Source organism: Myodes glareolus, chromosome 19, assembly GCF_982192425.1.
Source record: "Myodes glareolus chromosome 19, mMyoGla1.1, whole genome shotgun sequence".
NCBI classification, from domain to species: Eukaryota; Metazoa; Chordata; class Mammalia; order Rodentia; family Cricetidae; genus Myodes; species Myodes glareolus.
Window position 1 is genome coordinate 4,219,789 of NC_142044.1, and position 27,692 is coordinate 4,247,480.

Genomic DNA, 27,692 nt, shown 5'->3' on the forward strand with positions numbered 1-27,692 from the left:
ACACCCATGTTCTATGACGGTTTAGACAGATGGCAGAATGGTTGCCATGTCTAGTGCTAAGACATCCATGAGCGGCTCACACGTCGCAGGAAGAAACCAGTCCTCCAGCTTCCACACTGTTGATGCGCAGTTTTGGCCTCCAGGAGAAACGCCATGGTCTGAGGCTCAGCTCCAGTACCAGCAGGGGAAAGCCATTAAATTCAAACACCACTTCACACTGGCCTATAGGTTTCCTTAAAGGAATCGGCTCAGTGAAACTGGAACACAGAATTTTACTTTCACTTTCTCAGTTCACCCCGATGAGGTAGTGAGCTGTGTGGTTAAGACGAAGCTTAAATCAAAGATACCTGAGAGGAGCTAGTAGTTCATTTCATAAACTTGGTGTCCTTCCCTCTAAGGCCAACTTTTTTATTTTAATCAAACCCTTTCTGTCTTGCCCTTATTTATTTTATTTTTTTCCATTTTCTGCTCACACAAAACTGTTTGGTCAAGAACATGTGAGATTAACAGGCATGCTTTGACTCCAGCATACGTGCACATGCACACATAGAAAAGTACACGGTTGCTAACAGCTATGCCATATTAGCCTGCCTCCAAGTATTAGCTGGTTCTCAGCTAAGTCCATTAGCTTACTCTGAACATTTTCCAAGAAACTCAAATACGAGTAGAGTTCCCCTTCTGAAGAGCCAGCTGGTTTCCTAATAACAAACTCGGAAGCGACCCTGCTCCCATCTCAGCAGGAAGCTCGCTGTTGCCGTTTGCCCCCCTCACTGCACCGTAGGAGATCCTCAGCAGATTCATTCCAAATCAGAAAAACATCCCAACATTATAGTAGACTCGATTCTCCGTGACAAACAGGAGAGTTGCGAGGTACGAAGGGGAAGGGTCGGATGCATTCGTCGTTCTCCAGGAAGCAACAGCCGGTCTTTCAGTCCACTGCTAAATCTATTTTGCTTTTTGACTTGCTTTGTTTCCATAAATGCAATACCTAAATAAGGCTCCCATGTAGTCAGTTGCATAGACGAGAACAGGCTTTTCTTGTCTTCTCAGAGAGCTAGAATAAATGCTCAGCTTTGCCTTTAGCACTGTCTACATTTCTCATGCCAACCGTGGCAATGGGCCCCCTTGGCAAAGCTTTGGGGACAGACATAAGTCAGTTTACTAAATGCAAACGTGAAGACTCAGTCATCTTACCAGCACAAACCTCTGTGCACTTTAAATCGGAATTTACCCAGTCTAAAAATCCAGGCCTCTCGAAATCTTAGGAAGAACTCACATGGCAGGGTCCCAACACATGGGGCGGGCCTCCATGCTGCCTCTCCAGGCCGCTTTTCTCAGCAGCAGCAGGTGTGGCTCTGTAGTAGCAATCCCTGACAGCCAGCGACCATGCTACCAGAACGCTTGGCAGCAGCAAGTAAGTTAAAGTGACTTTTATGTCTTCTTTGCAAACAGGAAACAGGAAATATACCTATGAGAACCATCGCAGCTCAGCCTCCCTGGTCACAGGATCAAAGGACTCAGGGTGAGAGTCGTAGGCACACAGTCTCCTCAAAGAGCAGTGCTTGGCGTTTCGTGGTCTCCGAAGTGCTGGACAGATGCTACTCAGGCCATGCAACTCTGGGGACAGGTGCCCTCGGTGACAGCCAAAGACTATCAGCTTCTAAGTAAACGTATTTATGTATCAGTGGACACACACAGAGACATAGAAATATATAAAATAATATGAAATCAAACCACAGGATTTTTATTTAAAATAATAAAAGTATAGGAATCCTGTGTAGGCGACGAAGCACACAACTCAAATTCACTTACATAAAAGAACAAAACAAGGAAATATTTTGGAACATTCAGCTGGAAAAAGAAACAAAATCAGACTGGAGTCAGGCTGATTTGGGGAAAACAGAAATGTGCGGTACAGTTTGCTCCCTGGCGGCTCTCTCTTGGCACAGTTGTTCTCCGTAGGCTGGCTTTATTCTCAGGCCGTAGCTCTGATTTCAGTCACCTGAGAGGATATCAGCCTCAATGTCCTCCCAAACACCCCAGGCTGAACCTGTCCGTCACCAACAGACAGAATGACGTCAGCTAACCTGGGGTTATCCCAAGAGGTGAAACTAGGGTCAGTTTAAACAAGAACAACACGTGGAGGCATTGGGGTTGTTGGAGAGAGCAAGCGAGGAATAGATGGACGATGTGGAAAGAACCCAGACATCTCTACCACAATAAGGCTCAACAGTGAGCTGGAGGTTGACAGTTAAGCACGTGTGTCTAGAAAAACACTAGACTAGCCCTTGGACTGTCAGCTGCCCAAACCAGGAAGAGCAAGACCGTTCGTGCACTGGATTTCCCAGGCCTTGCTTTACTAGAATTCTCTATCAGCACAGGCTTTACTCCCCGAGGAAATGACTCAGAACTCCTTCGTGGTTATGAAACGCATTCTATAGGTGTGAAATTCCTTAGTTTTCTGTCTTTCATTTTGCCATCCAGACAACTCTGCCAGAGTGGGCAGACATGACATTGGAAGCAGAGACCACGACAGATGCTGCCGGCTGCCTCCCCAGGGTCAGTCTGCCTCTCTCCCTCCAGAACACTAGTTTTGTTCAAAGGAGGGACTTTCAGCTGAGGAGGAGGCACAAGTGAGCCAGCGTGGGTCCTGGACGTGTGAACGAAGTGCTGTGGATGGAGGTTACAAGGCAAAAGCCTCACAGTGTAAGACCTAAAGCAAAAGCTTGTGGTGATACTGCCTGCCCTGCCTGCTCCTGGACTGGCATTTGAGAATAAGGAAGATGCATTTGCGTAAGCCATTCTAGAAGAGCTCTTGTTTTAGGCCATAGGACATAGCCCTGGACCAAGAAATTTTCATAGCCACCTTGATTGTGAGATAGCGGGAATCTGTGGCTTGCAGTCAGGTCTCCTGAATTCCCAGCCAGAGATAACTGCCGTACTGGGCACCGCCTGTGCAAAGCTGAGTCCATCCTCTGAAGACCATATAGGAAAACCTTTCACGGGCTCATCCATTGTTGAGTCCTACTAAGGCAGGAATGTGGGTCCTTCTCCAAAGTTTCTAAGCCAGGCTGGCAATCCATACCTGTAATCCCAGTACTTGAAGATCAAGGGTTCTAGGTAATTCTTGACTACAAAGCTAAATTCAAGGACAGCCTGGGCTACCTAAAACCCTGGTGTCAAAAAGTAAAACCAAGCAACAAGTAGGTTATTTAAAAGACTTGATATACTCTTCAAATTATAGTTCAAATGGTGGTAGACGATTCACCTCCCACCCTCTCTTCCTTTCCTTTTCTTCTCTCTCTCTCTCTCTCTCTCTCTCTCTTTCTCTCTCTCTCTCTCTTTCTTTGGCTAAATCAAACCTTTCTTTGCTGAAGCAAAGGACACTTGTTTTATTTCAATACAATTTCTCTCCAGGGTGTCTAGGGGAGAGGCAGCCCTCTTCCCAAATCCTGTGCTGGAAGAGGTTTCTTCCTTGATTTTCTCATTCACTGAGCTATTAAAAGCTATCAGAGCTCCCACGAAAGTTGAAATAACTTACCCAGCCAAGAAGAAACCATACCAAAGATTGATTTCAGGGGGATTAAGGGTTTAGCTGTGAAAATCAAAAAAGGCTTAAATGTTTAGAGGGAGATAAAAAAAATAACATTTTTTCTGACCTCAAAAATGGGAAAGGACTCTTCAAGGCATATAAGTGCTAACCATAGAAAGAAAGATTGCCGTATTTGCAAAGGGAATGTTAAGGTAAGATAAAGATGTTTCAAAGAAGAGGCTCAGCAGATCAAGCCATCTGCCACTAAGGCTGGGGGCCTGCCTTTATCCCCAGGAAGGAGAGCATCAACTTCAGAAAACTGTCCTCTGACCTCCAGAAGTGTGCTGTGTGTGTGTCAGGTACATGAGCCCCACTCATACCACCCCCAAAATAAACGAAATATTCTAAAAGTTAAAAAAAATCCATCTAGGCCAAACACCACTATCCAAATCCTATAAGAAAATGCTATGAATCAGCCATTAAAAAAAATTATACCAAAGCAAGCGATAGATCCAACAGGCATGCCACAGAGGAGAAGGCACGCATGGCACATGGGCAGATGAAAAACTAAGCAACTGCGTGTGCATCATCATGACAGGCAGGGCGCATGGGCAGATGAAAAACAGAGAAACTGCGCATGCGTCATCATAAAAATGCAAATTAGACTTTAGTGTGGGTGTGACAGCACAGAAACGACTTCATCCTAGGGAACTGAGGGCTCACACACCCTTCTGAGCAAGTCTGCTTCTCCCGACATTGTCCAGGGCTGTGGCCTGCCTGATGTGTGCCCCTACGATTTAAACTGAAGCTTCATTCCCAGGGCAACACCATTGAGGGCTGTGGGTCTAGCACCAGGTGTAAAGGCTCCATGTGCAAACCGTGTCCTTCTGCCTGTCTACTGTTTGGCTGCAGGATCCAGCATCTGTTCCCTCCTGACAGAGGAGGCTGTGTCAAAGATCCCCTGTGGAAGCAAAGATGGGACCGCCAGACACTGAACCTCCCAGCACCTTTGCCTTGTACTTTCTGGTCTCCAGAACCGTGGAAAATTCATCTTGTTGTTTGTAAATGACCCAGTCTTGGACATTTTGTTATAGTAATACAAACAGACCGATACAACAGGATGAGCTTTTTTGAATATTTGCACCCACCCACACCTTTTTATATATATTATAGATGATATTTTAACATCTCTATTCAAAATGGCAAGAAGCTAGACTTAACAACAATATCCATTAACAGAACAAAACAATGCCATATTTATTTGGTGAAATACTAGACAACACAGAACAACTGTATGCAACATCCCGGGGGGATTTTAGAAGTGTAGGGAATGAGAGAAAGGGAATCATCTGATTATAAAGTAATTAAAACGCAAGAACAGCAAACTGAACAGCGCTTTGCTTAGGCAAATGCATGCACTGTGAACTTTTGTAGCTTGGCATGCTTTTATCATATGTATATATTTGTAACCATCTATGTACCCAAGACACAGAAGGGTCCCACAAAAGCACAGGGCCTCACTGTCCACCATTTTAGAGTCCTGTCCAGTCCTGGAGACCTCCCTAGCTTCTCCTTTGTAACTTTGTCCCATACAGAATGTCAATAAACACAGCCATGCAGCTGTATTACATATAAACATATATATATTTATAAATAGCGATACTGTTTACTTACACACACACACACACACACACACACCCAGCGGAGCGTTTTTGAAATTTATCCAAGTTGTTGCAGATATCAACAGTTTAATCCTTTTTCCACCTGAGTGACATTCCACGGAATGAGAGTCCTACAGTTTGCCCCCTTATCTACATAGAACATTGTATTTGTTTCCAATTTGGGGCTTTTATAAAAGCTGCTATGAACAACTATGTACCATAGTTCATCTGTATCTGTTCCAGTTGCTTTAGGGTGACTGCTCCAGGCAGTGACTTCCAGGTCATATGGTAAGTGCATGCTTACATTTAAGACATGGTCGCAGTATTTTCCAGAGGACCTTGTAGGAGAGGAAGACTGCGTGGAGTGTTACATCCTCGCCAACATTTCGCGTTGTTACGATTGCTCACTTTGCTGGTCTGACGGGAGTGCAGCGCTGTCCCATGGCTGTCTTCGTTTCGTTTCCCCAGTACGGAAGGGTGTGCTGGTTATCACTGAATTCCGTACTGAAATGTCTCCAGTCTCCCACCATTCCTCACAGGGCCTTCAACTCTGGCTCCAAGAGCACCGCAGAGGGCCAAGTCCTCTGCCTACTTCAGAAGTGTCTCTTGTCAGGTTCACGTTCAGCCCATTTCTCCCATCTCCTCATCTTCCAGTCTCACATCTTAGTTCGGATGCAGTCACATCTTTTTTTTTTTTTTTTTACTTTTGTGGATCGTGTTTGGACTCGGCAGCAACCCATGAGTCCTGAAGGTTTCCTCCCGAAAGTTTTATGTTCAAATTTAAGATCCACATGGGGCGATGTAAGTGCTGGGGTTTGAAGCTTTTGTTTTCGTTTGATGTTTAAATCTTTGTTGGCCAATTTTTTAAACTACACTGTGTATGTGTGGGTGCAAGAGAGAATGTGTGCACATATGTGTACACATGTGTGTACGCGTCTGTGTGCATGCCTGCGTGTGAAACACAGACATGAGTGGAGGTCAGAAGACAACTGAGGAGAACTGGGCCTCTCCTTTCCACATGTGGGTCCTTGAGATAACGCTCAGGTCGTCAGTCTTGGGGGCAGACATCTTTACCTAGTGACCCGGCTCACCAGCCTAAAACCTCTACAGGTATCTAGCTTCCCCAGTACTACTCGTCTGAGAGAATATTTCTTCACTGAATTACTTTGGCACACCAACCACAAAGCACTGGGTTAGTATTTACTTCCGACAGCTTCCAGATCTTCTGAGTGGCTCTGTTGTCAGTGTGTCTACTGCCCCGTGCTGGTGTTGTGTAGTCCTGACTACGGCAATTAATCGATTGTTGTATATAAATCTTAAAGTAAGGTTTATGTTATTCTTTTGACACATTGCTTTGGGCATTCTAATTTTAATTTAAATATTAGGAAAATATGGCTTACACTTCCACATCACTGTTCATCCTTGAAGGATGTCAGGATGGAAGCTCAAGGCAGAAACTGGAGCAGAGGCCATGGGGGAAGTGCTGCTTACTGGCTTGCTCCTTGCAGCTGGCTCAGCCTGATTTCTTATACAACTCGGGGCCACCTCTCTGGGGATGGCACCTTCTCTGGAGGGCTGGGCCTTTCCATACCAATCAATCATGGAGAAAAAGCCCTACAGACTTGCCTACAGGCCAACCTGACAGATACATCCTCTAGCTTTTGTTGTGTTGATAGAAAACTAATCAGGACACACCTACCATGTGTGCCCAAGGCTGTTACATCGAAGCAATACCTTTTTTAAGTTACCAGAGAAAACCACTCCTGCCTACTTCCTGGGAGCTAAAGATATTGGATGGGCAGGAAAGCGACCCAAGAGCCAAGTGTCTTGTATTCGGAAAATGTCCCATGACTCTGTTAGAAGGCTTCCTGGGAGTTCCTCAATCCAAGCATATATCTGTTCTGGCTTTCCTTCCAGGGCAGGAAGCTGAGGCCGCAGTGGGTGGGGTGTCAGTGCCCAGCTGCAGCTTCTTAGGGCACAGCATTTCCTCTGCCCAGTCCCAGCTAGCCCAGGCTGTCCCCAGCCTTCTAGCTGTCTCAAGCCCAGCTGTTAACATGGATGCTTTCCTTTTCTCTCCTCTGGGAATCTGCTTCCCTCAGACTCCTTGTTTACCTGGCCTCTGTTCCAGTTCAGCATCATGACATCTTCCACATGGGAGGATTCCTGAACCAAGTTTTGTTATCAGGGCACTTGACCCAACTAAATATACTACCCAGACAGTCTAATGGGTTCACATTCACCAACGGTTTTATTGCTCCCAGGGTGAGCAGATTCCAGCTTTCTTCTCTGCAAGGCAGGGGTGAGGAAGATTGATTTTAAAGACCCGGGCTCCTCTCCCTAGGACACGTTTCCGCGAGGTCCCCAGCTGCTACTCCTGTGAGTCTCTTCTAAGCCCAGCACAAGGAGGCAGGAAGATAAATGGGTGGGAGGACAAATTAACACTGCAAAGCTTGATAAACACTAACATCAAAACTAAAAATAACCAGACAGCAGTGTCTGCTTTTAGGAATTTCATTTGTGCCTTTGTGTTGGGGCCACAGGGAGGAAGAGAAAGCACTTTCAAGCAGGACTGGAAATGTTATCTGGAGGCAGGAGAGCTTCAGCAGGCAGTACAGCCCCACCCCCTCCTTGAAATAACTCTCTGTCTGCTCGCGCTCTCTCTCTCTCTCTCTCTCTCTCTCTCTCTCTCTCTCTCTCTCTCTCTCTGCAGCTCTGTAAAAGCTCCCTCCCAGGACTGCACACAGCACTTCCACTCTTGTGGGAAGAGAGGTAAAGAGGCTGTGAAATCGCAGGCTTGACCACATTTTCCCACCTACAGAACTTCCGACTGTTTGCAGTGCACAAAAGGGTGATGGGATCCAGGTGTGTGTATCTATATGTGATCCCTGCTACCTGAGTGTGACATGGCAAGGCCCTTGATCACACAGACATGGTCTGCATGATGGCAAGAACGCTAGACTAGGACTCCACAAGACTCCAAACATGCCTGCCCCTAGGCATGCCTGCTGTGCCATTTCTAGACTGGGGTTGTGGACAAACGACCCTGGTTGTGTGGAGGTCAGGATCTCTGGGCTTGAGGAAATGGAGAAAAGCAAGCCTGTTTAATTCTGCTGCTGTTATTGCTCTCTCCCTGGTGAGCACTTCCACCTGCTGTGAGCTGATATGGATCGCCAGAATAGAAAGAAAGAAAACCCATGTGGAGGGAGACAAAGCGCTCCTCTTGGATGAGCTGCAAGCCCCCCTGCATTCTTCATCTTATCCCTCCCACAATCAACAAACAGGGTTTATTTTGAGCCCGAGCCTTCCTTTCTGTTCCCCGATTTTGTCTCATTCACTCCCAATGACCCAGTCTAGCTGTACATGAAGGGTTTTCTATGCCATTTTCACCTCTTAAAACCACATCTCTTTCCTGCTGCTTCCTCCGTGGAACAGGGTGAACAGGGTGCACCCCCCTGCAAGTGTCAATCCACCATCTATTCATAAAACCCCCTCCCAGGGCTCCCACACCTCCACACTGCCCCTCTTCCATTCTGAGTCTGCCTCTCTGGCTCTTTCTCTGCCTACCTCAATCCCGAAGGTATGCCTTCTTCTCTGCCACCTTAACAGACATTGCTCTCCTCCTGCTGCTCACCCTGCTTCCTAATCGGAGGACAAAGGTTCCTTCTCGCTGCCTCTTGTTCTTCACCCACAGCAATCAGCTTTCCATCTGCTGCCTAAGGATTCCCAACTGTCCAGGGCAGTGGGCTTGACCTTTCTGCTCAGCTCCCTCTAATATATTGTGCCTCTTGATTCTGTGGCAATGCAGCAGCAACTTCCAGACTTTTCCTGGGACCTGTGTGGCATTCCTCTGCTCACTATTTTCTCCTCCTCTCCTCCTCTTCCAGCCAATGTATAAATGAGGGCATTACCACTGTCTAGAGTTGCCAGATCAAGTCAAACAAAAATACTGAACTTGTAGTTAAATTTGAGCTTTAGATAAATATTAAAAGATTATTAGTATATGTCTAAAATTTTGTCTGGGAATTTTGATACTGAAATAGTATTCTTTTCTACCTGAGGCTCAGTTCCAGGCTCCCTACTCTTTAACCTGACACCCTCTGTAGCTGTCTCTTCAGAGTTTATCTCTAATTTTCCCCTTGGTTTTCTATCTCATGGCTCTGGTAATAACTTTTTCTCAGGAAAAAAGACTAAATCTTCCTCTCTGCCCTCAACCTTTGCTGCTCTCTCCCTTTCACCTCTACCCCCTCTTTTCTCATTTCTGTGTTTTTCTGTGGATATTTATAGCATTTCTGAACTCATTTGAAACAAAGATTCTGCTATGATCCCAATCTCTTTTGCTCCCTTGGAACCTTAGTTTTTGTTATCTTCTTTGGCCTTCCAATTACATCAGCTCCAGATCCTGTCTCCCTCCCTCTTCCAGTGGCCAATTCTTGGTTGGTTTTACTGCAACCATAGCTCTCAAATCTGCCTTCCCTTTCATATTCCTGGGACCTGTGGGTTTGAGCACATCATCAAATCCAACCACTCTTTTGAAACTAGTTTTAACTAGTTCCACGATCTCTATTCTCTTTTCTTGTAATCTCCACACATGGCCGCTGAATGAGCACCCTAAAGTCTAAGCGTGGGGGTGTCGCTCCCTTGGTTGAAGAAGCTCTTCACTAGCCACTGCTTGAAATCCACATCCCCGGCCAGCGTACAGAGCCTGCCACGATGTGATCTTTCTTAGCTCATCTTCCTGTGGCCACCTTGGGGCCTTCAGGACACAATCATAGGCCTTCCCCTATCGGGTCACATTCAGACTTAAGTGTAGATCACTTTTAAAGGGACACATGTAGATTGGTGGCAAATATATACTATTTACTGAATTACAAGAGTAAATCAGTTAGATGTTAATCACATTGGGGGCTAGAGAGATTTCTCAGTGGTTAGGAGCACTTTGCTCTTCTTGCAGAGGACCCAGGTTTGGTTCCCAGCACTCACGTGGTAGCTAACAACCATCTGTAACTCCAACTCCAAAGTAGCTGGTACCCTCCTCCTTCTAGTTTCTGAGGGTACGACATGTACACGTAAGCAAAACATTCATAAAATAAAAATAACTAAACCTTTTTAAAAAGCAAACGCATTAACAGATTGAAGTAATTAAATAAGTAAGACATTAGGAACCGATGTTCAGAAGTCACTTCTGCACAAACTTAGTGTCTCCCAGGTATGACACCGTCAAGTTCACAGTAGCATCTTATATCTCTGTGATATCAAGTCACAGACTCCGAGAGAGAGCCACCTACCCATTGCTATCTCTCCTCTGAGCTTTTGAACTGGGTCCCTTTCTTGTCACCCTGATTCTTACAGATAGGAACTTACAATGCCTCTGTGACAGCTGCTGTTCTCTCTAGGATGGAGATATGCAAACCACAGGCTCTCCGTGCTCCTAATCTACACTCTGACCCAAGAACACCAGAGTGCTCCAATTGCACTGATTTGTACCACAATGCCCAGTTCGGGTTAGAGAGCTCTGCTCCTGAGGATTAATAACTGAGATGTTTGGTGGGGGTGGAAATTAGCATACAGGAAAGACACAGAAAGGTGAAACAGCATCTGTCCTGTGACAAAGGTCTGTGGCATGTAAAGTGTCAACAGAAGTAGAGGAGGGGATCTGCCACCAATGGCGTGGAAAGGGCTCCTAGTAAGGCAAGGCCAAGAAGAAACTCCAGAAGGTCAAAGGCAAACTTGACTCTACTGATTTGCCTAAGCTGTCCCTCTGGGTACAAAGAACCATCACAGATAGGAGGAGAGCAGATGTAGTCAAAACAAGCACTTCTCGAGATCTCTTATTTTTCTGGCTTCCACGCTTCAGAAACATCAAGACAAATCTACAATTTTCCTTTCCAGTGGGTCCTGGGTGCCACCATCCCTTGTCACCATCTGAACACGGAGGCTAGGATCATGGCAATGGGTGAGAAGGATGAAGATGAGAGAGGGGTGTGAACAAGCAGAAAGAGGAAGCAATAACTTCATTGCAATAACACAAAGCTGGGGAGAAGGTAGCAAGGGCTCCACTTTGAGGAGTCATGCCTCTTTTGGCTCTAGGCACCAGCCCACGTGAGCTCTATCATGAGATACACAACAGATACATTCAAGCATTCAAAATACTCAGATGTGCAAAGTTTTGCAGCTGGTCACAGGTTCATAATAGCTATGTGCCTCTTTCATGGAGGAGACGCTGCACCATGCTGAGAGAGAGCCTGCAGGGTGGCACAGCTCCCCTGCCTCTCCGAGGCGGCTTAGACTCCTCTGGCAATTTTAGCTACACAATAATAGAAAACACCCCAGGCAGAGTGTGAGAGACCAATCTTGTAAACAGCAGGATGGGAAGGTGTAAACAAGAATGGAAGGAAAGCATCCACCCTTTTATAAAAACGCTGCATTTGACAAGGGACTAGGAATAAATCCAGTCACAAATATCATGGAACAAAAGCTCAGAGCAGTGTTAAATCACACACCAGGTGGCTGCGAGGATCCATCCCATTCTGCCAGCCCTTCCCCTTTGGCAGCAGGCTTGCTTTTACATCCTTCTAATTTTATATGCTCGGGTTGGGGAGTTCGCTTCTCTTTCCAAGCAACACGACCAGTGTTTTCGGGGGTATTGGAGCTTTCCTGAGTCTCTGCTTCCTTTACTGACCCCAATAGCACTGAGTTGGAGCATCCCAAGCCATGGCAGTCCCATCTTCCTTTGCACATCCTTGGCAGTAAAAATACACGCATGTACTCATACTGAGTCCTCATATAACTCTTCTTATAATCAACCCATTATATAACAACACATAAGAAAGATCCAGGATACTTTACCTTTTCAAATAAGCCCACTGTTGACTAAGTGTGCACTCTTTGCAGTGGCTGGGGGTAAAAAGAGTGAGCAGACACTGACTCTGAAGGCTGCATAGACCACAGGAGAAGGGAGACTTGGAAACACAAGGTTTCAATCAAGGAGGAAGCCACCTTTATCCCTCAGCTGCAATGATAAGATGCACGCTTAACAAGCATTTATAGGAAGCCATAATTTTGGACAAGCCACATGGAGTAAACCTACACAGACCAGATCATAACAGAGTCACACATGCTAAGTATTATGTAAACAAACTGAAGCCTGAAACGTATTAGGAGGAGCGGGGAGGAGGAAGATTGATGATTGAAGTTATCTATAGCAGTCAATTAGAGCAGGGCAGTTTGTATGAGCAGGCATGATAAAGGACACCTCTCTATTTCTACCCTGTGAGAGTAGGAAGAACAGGAACTCTGGAAATGAGCGAGCTGTCCTTTGCTTCTTATTTCCTTCTGCCCCCTAGCCCCACAGAAAGTCAACCCCCTCGCTCACCCCACCGGAAGCCTGGTTTATTTCACAGAATGAGAGGCTACCTGGCTCTAGAACCATGAGGAGGCCAGACCTCCAAACTAAACTGCTCCAGTTCTGTCTTTGGCATCTCCCACTTGGGGTGGGTACCATTCCCCATCAGGTGCTTCTGAGAATAGACCAGGGATGAAAGAGGTGTTCATGGCTGAACAAGCACAGCCCTGGGCCAACATTCATTGCTTCCTAGCAGGCGGCAAGTGCGATTCTGTGACATTCTCCGATCTCCACCCTCCATTGCTGTCTTGCTCAGTAGTCCCGCTCTTGACCTCACCCTCAAAACTCAGAAATTTGCCCAAGGACTTATGGTCAGTAAGCAGAAAGACGGAGAGTGGAAGCCAGGGTTACGAAATGAGAAAGGCTTTCTTTTAGTTCCGGTCAGCTTCGGCTGTAGAATAGCCTGACCCTCCCTCCCTCAGAGCATCTGACCCAAACAGCAGGAGTTTGGGTTTCCACTTTTCAAATAGCTCTCAGCATAAGCAACTGCATTTGTGATATGATTTTAGGAGGGCCAGATGGATTAAAAAATACTTCCATGTTTCCAGAGTCAGGAAGCTCAACATTGGAGGTGCATTACTTTGGGTCTTGAAGTCATTCTGACCCATGGGTTTGATTTCTTAGGATATGATTCACTTAGGACAGCTAATTTTCAGTTGGAATGCCCTCCAGGAGAAGATCCAGGGCTGAGATGTAGAAGAGATGCCTGGAAAGAAAGGTGGTGGCTCGGGGATGGGCAGTCAAGGAAGATGGGGTGGTCCTAAGAGCAGGTGTGGATGCTTTGCTGGGCCTACCCGTGCTTGTGCTCCTGAAATGGAGAGGTTGTTCCATACTTCATTGTAAGAACTCTGTTAGATAAGAAAAGGAGGAAGACGAGGAGGAGGAGGAGGAGGACGAGGACGAGGAGGAGGAGGAGGAAGAGGAGGAGGGCGAGGAGAAGGAGGAGGAGGAGGAAGAGGAAGAGGGTGAGGAGGGTGAGGAGGAGGAAGAGGAGGAGGGTGAGGAGGAGGAGGAAGAGGAGGAGGAGGAGGAGGGCAAGGAGGACGAGGAGGAAGATGAGGAGGAGGAGGGCGAGGAGGAAGAGGAGGGCGAGGAGGACGAGGAGGGCGAGGAGGACGAGGAGGGCGAGGAGGACGAGGAGGGCGAGGAGGACGAGGAGGGCGAGGAGGAGGAGGGCGAGGAGGAGGAGGACAAGGAAGAGGAGGAGGAGGACGAGGAGGACGAGGAGGAGGAGGAGGACGAGGAAGAGGAGGAGGAGGAGGAAGAGGAGGAGGATGAGGACGAGGAAGAGAGGGGGGATGAGAACTAGTGACATCGAACACCGGGGACACTGAGTTTAGTGTTGTGTCATTAAACACAAGCAAACTTCTAAGTTCTTGCTTTTCAAAGATTGTATAGTCCTTTGAGAGAAACTGTCCCAGCAGCAAGCAACCCATGAGAAAGTCGGGGCAGGAAGCTCAGAATCTCTGTGTGATTTGAACTTCAGGAAAGAAGAGGTCAGACTTGAAGGGGGTGATGTCAGCTCTGTCGGAGACACAGTCTCGGGAGCAGTGTCGGAAACAGAGAAATAACATATGAGTGGGTGGATGTCTGTCTTGCTCTACAGCATGAGCTTGCACTGCCTGCTCCAGTTGCTGCTTGGGCACTCCCAAATGAGGAAATCCAACTTGATCTTAATCACCAACAAGCAAAATGCCATTAGTGTGCCCCCAGAAGCAAAAACCCAGTGGCAGATGCATTGTTGAGGTCTTACTAATGCAATGCCACACTTCAAAGAAAACCATCTTCCCACACAGAGCTTAGTGATCATTGCTTCAACTGTCAGCTAAACACATCTAGAATTTCATTCTAGAATTTCAGTAAGAGGTGAGTTACCAGATTTATACGTTAAGGTGTGTGTCAGATAAATCTGAGGAAACTGTTAGGTGAGCCCAAGCCCCACCCAGGAAAGAAACACACGGAGGATCTCGAGTGACTCCAGAGGTCAGGAGCTGAGGGGGATTCCAGACCGTTCCACTGGAGGCAGCCCGAGGAATATAAACCATCTCTCACCCAGAGATAAACACATCCTTGTGTGCTTGCCCCAGGCAGGAAAGGTGACCTGCATTTACCTCCATTTATTGTCTATATGTTTTAAAAAGACACCTTTATTTAATTCCTACAAAGAAAACAACCCCAAAGCGGAAAAGAAGGAAGGGAGGAAGCGTTGACCTTTTGGTGATAAATGAGTTATTTCACCAATAGCCGCAGACTATTAGGCTCCGTTGGCTCTGGAACACAGCCCTTTAAGGTGCTTGGCACAAGGGAAGCCAACATCTACAGCCTGAGGCTTACTGTGAGTGAGCAGGGAAATGGGGAGAAGACTCGGAAAGGAGAGAAGGGAGACAGGAGGACCATGGGAATCCCGTTCTCCCACAAGTGTCTTAACCGAATGACTTCCAGTGTGTGTTTCCCCCTTGCCACAGCTTAGGCCTCCATCAAGGCAGCTGCAGACCTGAGTCCTAAGGAGCAAAGACTGTGTCCCCTCACAGGCTTTTAGTGGCCTCATCAGAGGCTCTCTGGACAGCGATCACAAGATCCAAGCCCACCCATGGAGGCTGGCTGAGTCCAGAGTTTATTTTCAGTCACGCAGCTGCTGGAAGGTGACTTCTGAAGCCTCAATGTGCGGTAAGGTTTCTTGATGATTCGGTTTTCTGTGGAGCCACCCGACCAAAGTGAGAAAAAATAAACCTGAGAGGCCAAAGATGTAGGTAGTGGTTATGGTAATTTATGGAGAACCATGGCAACACCAGCGTTTCTGTGTGTGATACTTGATGAGAATCCTTATCAGAATTCATGATAAGGAGTCTGCAAAAGCAAATATCCAATATATTTTAAACACACAAACACATGTAAAGCATGAGACATACAACTTTAATGATAGTCTACCAATTACTTATTAGTGGACAGAAGTTTGAAATGAAACTATGAAAAAAATCCAAATTGCCTAAAAATGAATAACCACGAAAACCCAGCAATGCTATTATATTATCTGAGCTTTGACTGAGTGAGTTTTTAAAATTCATAAACATGGTCGCCAAGAGCATATTTATGAGCTAGAAAAAGACGAGTCAGAGATACAATGATACAGTTAAGAACTAGCTCCAAATATTTTTTTCTGACTCCTTCATGTAATCCTAACTCTCATCTGATAACTTTGAAGGGCGCTGTTAGTTGGGGGTGAGAGACAAACCCATTTGTTTACCTCCAGCAGAAATCTGTTTGGAAGCAAGCAGTGAGTACATCCCTTTCATCCCTACTTTTGCTGCTTCGCTTGTCTATGATGGCAATCCCAACAGCCATGAGATCCCAATGTCCCACAATGTTCCAATGTCCCACAATGTCTCAATGTTCCACAACTCATGACTTTTACACACAAGTCTCACGTCACACTGTGCACACCCTCGAGCAATCTCCAGTGTGAGCCTTGCCTGTGAAGTGCAGGTTTAGCCTGTCATTTACCTTTAGCCAGCTATGGTAATACCAACTGGGTAGATACTTCCCTAATTGCTTTGTAGGACACCAGCTTAGAAGACAAGACGCTTTGAGACCATAGCTGTCATGCGTAGACAGGGCTATGAAATGTCCCAGAGCATGGGGTGATGGGTAGGTAGTTCCTTGGTGAGGACAAATCCAGGTGACAGACCCAAAGAAAACCAGAGACTCAGTATTCCAAGCGCAACTGAATTTCGTAACTGCATGAACTGAAAGACAACCCTTGAGCCCTGATAAAGGACCAGAAGGACCGACAGCTGGCTTTGTGAGACAGTAAGCAAAGCTGGGGCTAGCTGCCCCCGGACTCAGCGCATGAAAACAGATCTAAGTCCTGTATTTGTGGTGGTTTGTTATGTAGCAATAGACAACAAAGCTCATGGTTTCTGTTATGCCTTGGCTTTGAAGCGTCCCACAGGCTCATGTTTTGAACACGAGGCTCTCACTTGTGGCATTGTTTGAAGGCTGTGGGGTCTCTAGGAGGTGAAACCTCATTGGCAGGGTTAGGTTAACAGAGACAAGCCCTTGAAGGTTAGTCCCAGCCCTGGCTCCAGGTAGCTTTCTCTGTTTCATGGTCTGCGGGGGGAATACTGTTGCCTCACACTCCTCTACAGATGGAGCTGTTTGCCACGGTTTCCCGGCTATGCCAGGCTGCAATCTCTCCAAAACCATGAGCCAGACGAGCATCTGCTCCCTTCTGTTTTCCCGTCAGGTGTGTGACCACAGTGAGGCAGAAAGAACTGAGAAAATTCTGATTCTCTTTCTACTCAAATAATTATGCTTCAGCTTTGACAATTATTTTGTTCCCTGTTTTTTCCTAGTTGTTACTAGTGTTTGTATTTTTGTTTTCCAAACAGAGACTCATTCTGTAGCCAGATCCTGAGCTCTAGATCCTCCTCCCCCAGCCTCATGAGTGCTGGGATTACAGACATGTGCTACCACACCCAACTTGTTCTTCCTTCCAAAGATGCTAAAAAACATATAGCTGAATGCTTCATACATGAATATTGCCTGTGTAGTTTAAAAGTTCATTGATGGATATACTTCCCTAGGTAGGAATCTTGAGACACAAGCAAATTATACACCTAAGTGATTTATCCCATACTTAAAAATTAGCAGGTGGGGGTTGGAGAGATGGCTCAGTGGTCCGGGGAGACCACTTGCAGAGAACCTGAAGGTCCCTAGCACCCATGTTGGATGGCTCACAACTGCCTGGGACTCCAGCTCTGGGGGATCTGACCCTGTCTTCTAGCTACTGTGGGTAACTGCACGCATGTGCACATACCACACACGTATACACATAAATGCAAAATTTTTTTAAGTTGGAGGGCTTGGTTTATTTGCTTTGTTTTGAGAGAGAGGTATACTTCACTTTTAAGGAAATAAAATTTAATCTTCCAACATTTATAAGTTAAGAATTTATAGGATCATTATGAAGATAGGCAGAGAGAAACTGTGGACTCCAAGCTCAGCTATCCAAATGTTAACAACAGTGTGTATCACAACCAGAAAATGATAAAGCACACCACATCTCATTGCTGACTAGGCTCCACGCTTTATTCCTGCTTTCTTAGCTTTATGTCTGCCCCAGAGTCAACTTGGCTACGATACGAGGTGACATTCAGTCATAATGTTGACTTGGGCATCTGCCTGGGACAATTTCACCTTCATTGCTTGATTTTAATTACACTGGTGGTTTGGAAGAGTTCTGATCAAACATTTAGAATAGACAGATATTAGACTTCATCTTATGTTTTCCCCATGGTTAGAGTCAGAGAGCATGTGGGGCTGAAAATCCCAAAGGTAAAGTGTCCTTCTCACTATAGATCAAAGATCTCTGATTAATATGACCGGTCACCGTGATGTGAACTGCGATTCCCTGATGAAGGTGAGACAGGAGAGGGCTCGCCTGGCAGGAACAAAGCTCTGGTCTCTGTCCTCTAGAGCAGGGAACATTTCTGTCTGAAGTAGGATTGTTTCTTCCCCCTTCCCGCTCTGCGCTCTGTAGGAAAGTTAGCTGAGATTCTTCCACTGGGCGGGGGAGATCCTAGCTGAGATTCTTCTGCCGAGGGGGAGGATTCTAGCTGAGATTCCTCTGCTGGATGGGGGCTCCACCATTTATTGTTTATACACCCAATCATTGATATGAGTGCAGGTATGTATCCTTTAGGTTATAGCTCAAGGCTGTTTTATTTATTACGAGGCTGAAATTGTCCCAGTCATTGGGAGTTCTTGCAGCTGGGTCCCACATTTGCGTGAGGGGCAGATGGGGAGCTTTGTTTAGCCATTTTCTTTTTCATTTCTTCAATTTCTGGCACCATGGGATACTCTAAGCTTATCTTGTGCATTTCCTGCCCTCGTCTTAATCAACTCTTTCCTCAAAGAACCCCTGCTTTTAATGTAGAACAGACCTGGGAAGCAGAGTTTTCAGAGCAGGGAGCTCAATGCTATGGGGGTGTCAATGCTTTTAAAGCAAACCAGTGCTTCAGTCTTTACATAAGACACATACATGTTCCTACCCTCATCATGTCATGTCCTTATTTCTGGACATGACAACTCATACCCATAATCCCAGCACTCAGTAGGGAGAGACAAAAGAAGGGCCATAAGTTCATTGCCAGCCTGGGCTCCATAGTGAATCTGGAGACAGCCTGAGCTGTGAAGTGAGATTCTGTCTTAATAAACCCCAAACAGAGAACAATAAAAAATAAAATCAAACTTTAACAAGTATTTTAAATGGCTATTGTATCAGCCAGCGAGGCGGTCCTATTAGAATCATTGGAAGAGGGAGGACTCCAGGCCACAGAGAGGAGCTGACATATGTGTAGCCACTAAGTGGTAGAATCAGGAATCGAACCGAAGCACCTAGATCCAGATTTGCCCAGATCCGTATCTGGCACACTTCCCAAGGCTCCACATTGCCTCACGTTACGGACTGGGGGGCTCACAGAGATGCTGTCTCAAACTGCCAAGTCATTTAACCCATCTATACATTCCCCAAACATATATGTGCCCATTAGGTGCCAGGCTCTGCTATAATTTGTGCCTGGCACCATCTGAAATACCGCTTGAACTATGGCCCAGCTTTAACATGTCAGGGGAGGTTGCTGTGTGTATCCCTGGAGGTAATCTGAGCTTTATTTTTTAATCTCTGTCCACTTATTCTATCAATTTTAAAGCGATGACTCAACGTTTCTCCTGTACATAAAATCCTCATTCCTTTTGCTGCTGTTCACTGATAAAATACTTGAACAAAACAATTTTCATGAAAGCATTGAACAAAACCCAGATTCCCATGTAGAGCCGAGAAGAGAATTCTAAATATGCACTTACTTTGTGGCTGTCGCTTTCAGGAGGCTCCACAGGACTGGAGTTGAGAATGATCTGAAAGAAGCAGGCAACAGAACAGAAGTGAGCCAAAACACCTTTCAGGGGGCATCCTCACCTTGCTGGAGGGAACGCTGGAGGCTTGGCTTCGGGAGTCACTGGTACATTTTGGGAAAAGGTTGCAGATCAATGAGATAGGCTCCTCTAGGACACAAGACAGAGCCAATATCATTGGGAGTCCGGGATTGGCTTCCTAACAGTTCCAGGATCCTTGGAAGAGGATACGGCACTGAAGAGGAAGACGGGTCCTCAGGGTCAGTGCCTGGCACCAAAGGAGCTGCCTTCCACGTGTGTAAAACACGACTGTAATTTACACACCAACTCATTTACACACGCGTGAGAAGTCACGATGCACAGTGCTGGAGACATAGCTCAGCCCATAAGGAGCTTGTCACATAGCCAGAGGACCCACATTTCATCCCTGGAATCTACATAAAGATGCCAGGCGTGATGGCACACACTTGTCAACCAGGGCTGGAGAGGCAGACAGGCAGACCCTGGGTTTGCTGGGACTAGCCTACCCTACTGCTAACTAGTTGCTGTGACTAGCCTACCCTATTACTAACTAGTTGCTGTGACTAGCCTACCCTATTACTAACTAGTTGCTGTGACTAGCCTACCCTACTACTAACTAGCCTTGCTGGGACTAGTTAGGCCAAATGGAAGAGTCTGGATCACAAACTAGGTAAACGGCTCCTGAGGAATAACACCCCCCAGTGGTCCTCTGGTCTTCATGTGCACATTGCACATACACACATGCACACACAAAACACATATATACACACACATAAATCTTTTAAAGTATCAATAAGGAATGGTAGATGGTCCCATGGACAAAAGCTCCTGTTGACTGAGCCTGCTAAGCTGGGTTTTATCTCAGGAACACATGGTGGAAGCAGATGACTAAGTGCAGAAAGTTAGATTCTCGGGACAAGAGTCTCAGAAGAATGAAAAGATCCAAGTGAGCCGCCTGGGAGGAGACTAACTCAGCAAGTCTGTGGAGAAAGCTGTGAGGCAGAAGATGGGGTCTGCAGACCCCATCGCTAATGGACATGTGTCTGGAGTTTAAGCCCTCTCTTTGAAGAAAGGGCATTTTAATACCTCTGGGGCCACCAGTCTAGACAATCTAATCGATCTCTATAATATAATTCCAAAGCTATCAAGAGGCCAAAGCCCTCTAGGAAGATCTGCTTTAAAAATCCCAACTGACATCACTGAATTAGTAAGAATCCATGCTCCTTTTATTGGGGGTAAAAGCCCAAGGACTGTACAGTCATTCGTTTTCCTGTTGTTTTTTTTTTTTTTAAAGTTAAAACATCAATTGCAATAACTCAACATGAAAAGGTAACTGACATGATAGAAAACGTAAGTGCTGAGCTCCGTGTGCGTGAGGATTTGGCGAGGGACCATTTGTGGCCACGTTCTTCTCTGTCAATACACCAAGGGCTCTTCCGAGCGTTTGCAGAGAACTGAGACGAGAGAGTTGGAACAGAACTCAGAGCTTTAGCCAGAGGCTGAAGCAGCTTACCCCTTTGCCTGCAGAATAGCAGCAATGTATTTCAGCGGGCCAACAACTGGACCTCTGAGTGTTCCAGAAGTGACAGCCATCGAATAATTCTGATGTAAAACAGATTCTTGTGAGTTTCTCACTTGCAGTCTATACATTTAATAGACACCATTGAAAAACTTTGGCTTAAAGAAAAGAAATCTCTCTGAGCACAATTTAGAACAGAAAAAAAATATGGCTGGATGATTTTTTATAGACTGTCCTTTAACTCAAAGTTATTTTGGTGACACCCAAGCACATAACTTTAAGAATGGCATTCTAAAGCTTTTTCATTGCTAGGATGTAGAAATGGATGAAGTAAATCTACAATGGTTTGTACATTTTAAAGTACGCATAGTCAGCTCCATGTCAGGCTTTAAGAATTTATGGGGGCCAGGGTGAAACGGCAGGGACAGTGAGCAATCCGACCTGCCGTGGAGCCCACAGCATCACACCAGAGAGCTTGTGAAGGATCGAGCCGGCTGGTAAGCCGGCAGCACAGGCCAGGAGAATTCTTTTTTCTCTAAGTCTCTGCACTAGCTTCAGATCTTCCCACAGACCAGGGTACACTGAAGTGCAATCTGCCTACCCATAGTCTACCCACAGCCCACTACATACACGCGACACATGCTACCTACCCATAGTCTACCCACAGCCCACTACATACACGCGACACATGCTACCTACCCATAGTCTACCCACAGCCCACTACATACACGCGACACATGCTACCTACCCATAGTCTACCCACAGCCCACTACATACACGCGACACATGCTACCTACCCATAGTCTACCCACAGCCCACTCTACATACACACGACACATGCTACCTACCCATAGTCTACCCACAGCCCACTACATAGAGACACGCTCTACCTACCCATAGTCTACCTACCCATACTCTACCCACAGCCCACTACATAGAGACATGCTCTACCTACCCATAGTCTACCTACCCATAGTCTACCCACAGCCCACTACATAGAGACATGCTCTACCTACCCATACTCTACCCACAGCCAACTACATAGAGATACGCTCTACCTACCCATAGTCTACCTACCCATAGTCTACCCACAGCCCACTACATAGAGGCACGTTCTACCTTCCCATAGTCTACCCACAGCCCACTCTACATAGAGACACATTCTACCTTCCCATAGTCTACCCTCAGCCCACTCTACATAGAGACACGTTCTGCCTATCCATAGTCTACCCACAGCCCACTCTACATGACATGTTATGCCTGACCCATTCTTTTCTCTGACGTAAATAGGAGAATGGGCAAGGTGGGGTGGGAGGGATATAAACTTGGAGGAAGACAAGTCTAAATAGTAGAAAAGACATAGATTGCACTCTTTACAAACAGTTGTTTTCATTAAAATATAGACACAAGAGACCTGGAAGGTGGTGGAGTGGGCACAGGTGTCTGCCTGACAACCTGAATCCAACCCCTGGCCCCACATGGCAAGAAAGAACTAATTCCTGTGTATTGTCCTGACTTCCACAAGTGTACACACACAGAGACACAAATTCTCTCTCTCTCTCTCTCTCTCTCTCTGTGTGTGTATATATATATATATATACACATATATATGTATTTATACACACACACACACACACACGAAGAGAGAGAGAGAGAATGGCATCTTGTAAGCAATGCCTGTATTTACAGTCCTCCAAATGTATGTGGAAGTTCCTCTCTGATGCAATAGTGCAGAGAGGTGGGGCCTTCCAGAGATGATTACGTCATGAGGGCTTCTCCTTCCTAAATGGGACAAAGGCTCCTATACAAGAAGACTCACAAGGCACCCATCCCCCACCCCTCCCTCTCTAATGAGACCACAGCACTCAAGGGCAGAAGTAGCTCACACTAGACAATTTCCAGTGCCTTGATCTTAGACCTCCCAGCCTCCAGAACTGTGAGAAACACATTTTTATTCTTTACAGCAACATAAGGAGAAAGAGCTACGATTGTGTTCATTACTTTGCTCACCATCAATGACCCAACACCCGACAGGAGCAACTTTATGAAGAAAGGGTTCATTTTGACTCCTAGCTTCAGAGAATACAGTCTGCTGGCAGGGAAGGCGGGGAAGGCGGGGAGGCTGGGGTGGCTCTATCCGTCAATGTGCTAGTGTGAGGTGCAGTTCTGTACACCTTGACTGATCAGGTAGAAAAGTCACCACTTCAAGGCCCACCCACAGCCACCCAAGCTGGCTGGACCACAGTCCCATGACCTCCCAAAGTGGAGCCAGCAGCAGGCACCAAGTTCTCAAACACATGTGCCTGGGACCAGGGAAGACGATTCATATCCCGAGTGTTCTGTTACGCACCTTCCTAATTTATGTTACGACTGGGAAGGCAAGGGATGGAGGATGATGGAAGCTCCAGGGGGCCTGAGGTCCTGAGCATCTGTTAGCAGGGGGTTGATCAGAACGGCCACATACTGTGCACACACAAAGAGGAATATGCTGTCATCCTCCTAAATCTATTTACAGTTGGCTTCAACTTTTTCTTTAAGATCTCTGTTGGGAAGCTTTATGGTTTATGAAGAAGCAGATGAATGTTGCTGGTTAAATTGACTTTTCCATCAGCCCAGAGCAAACTCCTTTATGATAGTGATAAGGCTTAAGATACTTTCTATTTGAATATGCAAATTTCCAAGTTGGTGTGCTGAGGAAGCTTTAGGGGCTTTAAACATCTGGATCAAGCATGACGTGGAGCAGTTTCGGGTGTTGTGGCAGCGCTGTGGAGCTGCGGTATTCCTGAGGCACTATGGCCAAGCCCTGGTCAGCCCTGCCGTCCCTCCGCGCTAGTGGGAATGGGATGCGTCAATGGCCCCTCAGGTGTTGTATACAATTTTTCATCCAAACCTGGCATTTTTATAGAGCAATGCATTTTTTAAAGTCCTTGTAAACAGCCCATCATTCTTAACATTTCTTTTTCATGGGAGTTAAAGTATTTATGTTTGATAACTCGTGCTTCAAATTCAACCCTACTTTTCCTCAGGAAGTGGGAAATGTTTAATATTTATTCATCTGGAAAAAATGTACCATGCCCCAAACACAATTAAACTGAAAACAGATGATGCTCATCTTCCCAGGGGCATTTAGCATAAGCTAAATATACTCACAGCACAGCTGAACATCTCAAACACGGCTACTGGAACCAAAGCTGTGTCAAGGACAGCCCTGTCATTGAGGAGCCACACATCCTGCAAGGCGGGGACCACATCTGAGCGTCAACGCTTTACAGAGGCAGCCAATAATTGTTTTCAATTTTTCTTTCATTTCAACTAAAAATGATTGTCGAGGAGGCAGCACCGTGTACATGTGCCATGGTACACGTGGCGAGGACAAAGGATGACTTCCGGAGTCCCTTCTCTTTACCCTGTGGGCTCCAGAGATTGAACTCAGGCTGTCGGACTTGTGGAGAAGATGCCTTTGCCCACAGAGACGACGCACCAGTGCACAAACATATTTCAAAGTCTTTCCTCATCTCACATTCTGCTTTTAGCCCGAGTCCACAGAGAGGGATTAATCTGGCTCTCTCAAATGTGGTAAACAGAAGCATTAACTATAGATAGGGTGGATTTAATATGGTTCTAACCTATCTTTTAAAAACCATTTTTGGGCCTGCTAGCACAGCTCCATAACCAAGTGCGTGCTTAGCATGCACAGGGTCTTGGGTTTGATCTCTGTTAGAAACAAAATAAAACAAAACCCTGTTACCGCCATTGCTACCATTTTAGCTGGACTAGGTACTCCCAGGGCTGGACTTCATTCTGATGTCATCATTCTGTGACTTAAGTCACAAGGCACGGTTATTTCTCTTATTTAGAGTTTACAGTTGGTCTAAAACTCAGAAAGTGTATGTACACACACACACACACACACACACACACACACACACACACACACACTTAAAATGGACACCAAGAAACCAGCCTGCTTCCAGAGAACAGAGACTGTTGCATGGGATTAAACAAAGGTCTTCTTTAGACAACCAGCATGCTCCAAAATGTCACAGAGGATGTGGAGGTCTCAGATACAGTTCTCTCCTCTGTCAGGTCACCAGCAGTGGGACACTCTGGAGAGGGCGTGGCTGGCTCAATTAAGGAAAATGCAATCACCCAATAGTCAAATCATGAGGGTGTCTTATCCAGAGAACACTGAAGCACTCACTCCTAAGGAGAGAAGCCAGCCCATCATTTACTACAGACAAATGAAGTCATCAAAAGAGGATAGGTAAAAGACAGATTCGAAAACAGGGCAACCCTCTCCTTCTTAGGAGTTTTCCAGGGGCATTGACTGTTAGCCCCATTACCACACAATGGGTATATTTCTTTTGTTGTTTGTCTGCCTCTCCTCACTGGGAAGGAAGTCTTTGAGGACATAAAAACATCTGTTTCATTGATGTAAGCTAATAATTGCTACGGATTCCACCAGCATGCACTGACTCAATGACCGCATGAACGGGTCAACAGTGCAGAAGCCACTCATAGAAAATCCTTTGGAAAGACAGAGGGAGAGGGTGCTGGGTTACAACAGATAACAATTAAATGTGGGCAGGGAAGAAGTTAAAAAGGAGTCAGGAGAAGTCGGTGTGAGGGTCTGGGGACTACAGGGGAATTTTGTCTGGTCAGCATCTGAGTCTTCTAGAACTGTCTGCCCTGAGTCCCCGTGGCTCTGGTCCTCAAGCAGGCCCATGCTCCTCTCCTCGCCATGGATGGGCCCAAGCACAAGGCAGGAGCTGACTCCCCCCAGGTATTTAATCTGCAGCTAACAACAGCATAGGGAATTGGGCCGGCAGTCACGGCAGTGCCTCGGAAAGACGGTTCATGCCTCCCACCTCCTCTTTCCCAAGGCCAATTTATTTACTCAGCAGCTGACATTCTGTAAGCCACCGATACCCTCCCCAAGGCCTCTGGTTTTCAAAAATGATTCCAGTTTCTCAGCACACATCTGTTGACATAGTGTATATTTCTATGCCTACAGGAGGATGATTAAAAGGAAATCAAATGCATTTTAAAGGCCTTGCAATGATGAATTAGTACCAAATACTAACTGTTCACAAGTATTGAGCCAAACCCCTTATATGAGTTGGCCAACTCACTCTTTGGAAGCATCCCTAACAGTGACGATTCCTGGTTTAAAATAAAAAGACTTAGAGAAGTTCATGCATCCAGCCTGGCACACAATAAGTTGCAGGGCTAGAATTTGACTCCCAAGGCCAGGGGCTCAACGGTTGATCTCCTCACTTAGTTCTCAAGAACTCCTGGACATCCCGGGTCTCAGCATGAGTAAGTAGAAACGCCACAGGTAGCCAAGCTAGATGAAGCCAAGGTCTGGACAAGGTGGTGGGAGGATCTCTCTGGGTAGCAGGTAAACTAAGGTAAAAACACTAGTTTCCATAGTCCTTCTCTTTCCAAACTCCGAGTGTCACTGTTGACCATGAAAGTCAATGAGGATAACATCTACTGAGAAGGGCCAAGATGGGGGCACAGAGGAGGTGGTGCCCAGCAAATGGCTCCAAGGCTTCTCTTCTCCCAAGGGACCCAGACCTTTCTCTTTGATTCCAAGGATAACTTCTGATCTATAGCCACAGTCACGGAGGCGGCCATCACACCGGGCCTCTCGCTGACACTCTCTGTGACGTAGGCTTGCTTACCCTCCTCTACTCATCACACCCGGGCCTCTCGCTGACACTCTCCGTGACGTAGGCTTGCTTACCCTCCTACTCATCTTCCCCTGTCACTGATTTATGCCTTTTTTCATTCTTAGTCGCTTAGAAAACAATCTGAATATCTGACTATGCCAAGCACAGCCAGAGTACACAGCCAACAAGACGAGTAAAATCCCTGTTCTCACAACACATAAAATCTAGACAGGGGAACACAAGTCTCAGTATAACACACGTACGCAGCCCTGAAACCAACCCCCAGGTCCATCTATACGTGTTCAAGTGTGCACTGTTATGAGGATAAGAAATCAGATCTGAGACGGGAAGGGATTCAGAAGAATCTCCGTAGGATGGGGGGCTCTGAGGAAGAGTCTTCTAGCTTGAGAAGTGAAGGTTGAGAGGGAGAGGGTAGCCAGGAGTCAGCGAACAGTGGTGGGTGCAGAGGAAGCAGCTCCTAGAAGAGATCCACAGGCGGAGACGCCTCTCCATTCCAAAATACCAAAGTACCACTTACGGGGGAAGTTTTCACTGACACGTGGTTTCAGAGGTCCTATCCACTATTGCTTAGCATGAGGTCCCGCCCACTATTGCTTAGCGCCGTATTTGTGGGTAGACTCTCACGATGACAGGAACATCTGGTACTGAAGGAACCTTTCACCTCACAGTGGACAGGATGTAGAGAAAGAGAGAGGAAGAAAAAGGCCAGGGGGAAAAGACCTCCAAGGACCTGCCTCCAGTGACCTACTTTCTCTAGCAAGGCCCCAAATCCTAAAGTTTCCACAATCTCCCAAAATAGTGCTGTTGGCTGGGAACCAGCGATTCAGCACGAGCCAGGGAGGGGGGCTTTAATATTCAAGCTGTAACAGCATGGATCTGGCTGTCAAGAGGTCTGAGGAGTTTAGAAGGGATGGCAGGAGCTGAGGTTGACTGAGGGGCAAACTCGGTT

At 46.3% G+C, this 27,692-nt stretch overlaps 1 protein-coding gene across 5 annotated transcripts in view; it reads right to left on the reverse strand.

Annotated features, from left to right (window-relative positions):
• Positions 1-27,692, reverse strand: part of Ncald (neurocalcin delta) — a 366,044-nt gene that overhangs the window by 155,090 nt on the left and 183,262 nt on the right. For all 5 annotated transcript variants that reach the window (XM_085679093.2, XM_085679094.2, XM_048457105.3 and 2 more), the window contains one exon: positions 19,460-19,510. The gene's annotated coding sequence lies outside the window, so the exon portion shown is untranslated. The remainder of the gene's footprint in view (positions 1-19,459; positions 19,511-27,692) is intronic.